Raw genomic sequence first — 3081 nt, forward strand, 5'->3', positions numbered from 1 at the left:
TGGTTGTGGCAGGACAGGGGACGCTCCAGGACACAAGTATGGAAATGCATTAGGCAAACAAGTTTTAGAAGGCAAATAGAGTACAATGGAGTGCGAATAGATATGTGCCTACAGGAAACCAGAGTGAGAAGGAGGAAGCTGGTGCTGCAAGTGGAAATAAAACTTTGGATAGAGAACGGGTGTGGGCGTGTTCGTACTTGGATGCCAAACACTAGCTGCACGTGTAACTCTCAGTTAACTCGTTTTTTATACCTACAAATCAACCTGGTAGAAATTTTAAAATATAATATATGTGCATCCTAATAGCCTGAATAAGTGTCTAAACTGTTTAGAATTGGTTTCAAGTGTGTAAATGTTTTCGTTTCATTGTGTTAAATAAATATGATTAGATTCCAGCATGATCTGTAGAATGCAGAATATCTGTTTCAGGCTCTGTGGCTGGAAAAGAAAAAAATATGGAGTGGCTGAGCTTGTTAAGAATCTGTCACATGAATAAATGAAAATGTTAACATAAAAGTCCAGTCCAAACAACTGAGATGATTGAAAACCTTCAGCATTACGCTATTAGCTTGGTCTTGGCATATCCGATACAGATTTATTAACATAATAGATAAAACCGCACAGAACTTAGATATCATCTGTGGGAAAGGCCATGACTGTGGTGGTATGTGTGTGTGTGTGTGTGTGTGTGTGTGTGTGTGTGTGTGTGTGTGTGTGTGTATAAAAACACTTGTTCCATTTGGATGTATGCCTACATGCCACACAATCTTTATTATATACATAGCATACATCTGAATGTAGAATCTTATATCTAACATATGGAGCTTTGTGAGCCTTAAAAGCGGTGCCATTCCTAATGTTCAACGATTTTAAAAATCACGTTACCGCATGCAATATTCTTTTATTCAATATATGATTAATTCATTCATAGAGAAATAAACATATTGAAAAACAAAACAGTCTAGCGCCTACCTCTGTTCATAACAAAGTACTGCAGGCAAGCACACTGTTTAATGTTATAAATCACTACACCAGCCTGCTGAAGTTCTCATATATATTTATCTGTTAATGTTATCCAGATCTTTTACTTTTAGGTTGGTTAAAATGTAAGAGGTTTGTTAACCTTGATATGCCACAACAACTCAAATGATGAGTCAGACTCTGAGATCGGACTATTCTTTGTTTGTGTATGTAAGAGTAAGAGTAAGTGACTAGAATATTGGCAAATGATTTGTCTGTGTGTTTGTTAAATAACATTTTACTGCCCAAATAGACAAACTGCTTTTTTATTTGAATATAGAATAACAGTATATAACAAATTTATTATTATATATATATATTTTTTCAGACAAAATGAAACTTGATTTTGTGATTGTATTTATATATAGAATTTTCAAATCACAAAACAATATATATACTGGCACATTTGCTCTGTCTTGTTTATGCACAAGACTTTCAATATTTTCCCCTTTTATGTGACATTAATATGTCATATCCATATATTGAAATTTGAAATTAATCTCATGGAATAAGTGAGAGCAATGTTATTAGATTTCATCAATTTCACACAAATGAATGTAGGAAATGGTACAAACACTAGCCTATATAAAAACTGATGCAAACTTGTTATGAATTGATAATGTTGTGTGAGACATTTTGGACACTCGTGCAATGCTAGTGTGAAGTGTCACAGGGGCACAAGGATAAAGTCCGAATCGCAGTGTTGTTTGGAAAACAAAGCATTTACAACCAGGTATAAAACAAATTTGCATTTGTAATTTACTCACAGTCTTCTGACAAAGGGATGAGTGAGTATATTCAGATTACAGCTGAGTTCTGGATTTTGACATGGTTTCATTTTAAATAGACAGAACAAAATCCACAGAGTGTCTAACATCAATGAGCTGTTCTGTAATTAAATGTGAGATTTAGGTAATGTTAAGATTCACAAATGTAGCTTTACAGGAACTTAGGAAAGATAGCAAGCATCGGAGAGAATGAGCATGAAAATAAAAGAGGAAGCTTGGGAAGGATAAAGCATTTATTACTGTTCATTCTCTTCATTTGGTCCTCAGCCTTCTGCCGCAATGCTTCCCTTAATTACAGGAACTAATTAGGGCATGGTCCCATAAGTAGGTTTAAATTATACAGACACAGTTCAGATAATCACACATTACGGGATCGACGTATTATTAAAGGCGCAATGCAGGCAACACGCGTGCACACACACACACACACACACACACGCACGCACGCACGCACGCACGCACGCACGCACACACACACACACAGACACAGACACAGACACACAAACATTTACTTTTTAACAATGAATTAATAGTATGCATCTTTACAATGGTGGTGAAAGCGTAAGACCCTTAGCTATCTGTCCTGCACACAAAGGTCAGCTTTTCACAAAGGTCAAAGCAAATGCACATGTCAATGATCTGACACTTGTGCCTATCACAAACCTGTCATCCGAGTAGATATATAAAGCTGCCGGTTGCCATAGCTACTGTACAATATAATCTTTCATTAGGCTTCAGTTAGGGTTTTCTCCGTGTTCCACAGCATGAAATACAGACATAAGACAGGCCCATCAGGAGCTACAGGACATAAATAACACAACCGTGACTCACATGCAAACTTGTCCAGCTCACTGTAGAAACATACCACAAGATATTCAAGCCATGTTTCCATTTATTTTGCACATTGAGTTTATTTCTAGTTTTTGCTCATGGGAATATTGCTGATAAAAATGTGCCCAATTATGTCGCTATCTTCTGCAGAAAATAGCTCTGCGGTAACAAGGTCGTACTGGAGCAGGTCCGCAGATCGTTGTTAAAGACAACCCAGATTTTTGAATCTAACATCATAGTTTAATTTAAATGTTGGAAAGCAGCCGATTCCACTTGCTCATTCACTAGATGTTTATACAGGTGCTCACAGACATGTCACATCCTGTTTAGTATTCATCTGAGCTACTCCCTACAAGTCAAAGGTTTAAAAGATTTAATTATTAATACATGGTAGCTCTTCTGTAACAGTGAATAAGGGTGTAACGATTTGCCAACGTGTAAA

Source organism: Silurus meridionalis, chromosome 7, assembly GCF_014805685.1.
Source record: "Silurus meridionalis isolate SWU-2019-XX chromosome 7, ASM1480568v1, whole genome shotgun sequence".
In the NCBI taxonomy this organism is placed as follows: domain Eukaryota; kingdom Metazoa; phylum Chordata; class Actinopteri; order Siluriformes; family Siluridae; genus Silurus; species Silurus meridionalis.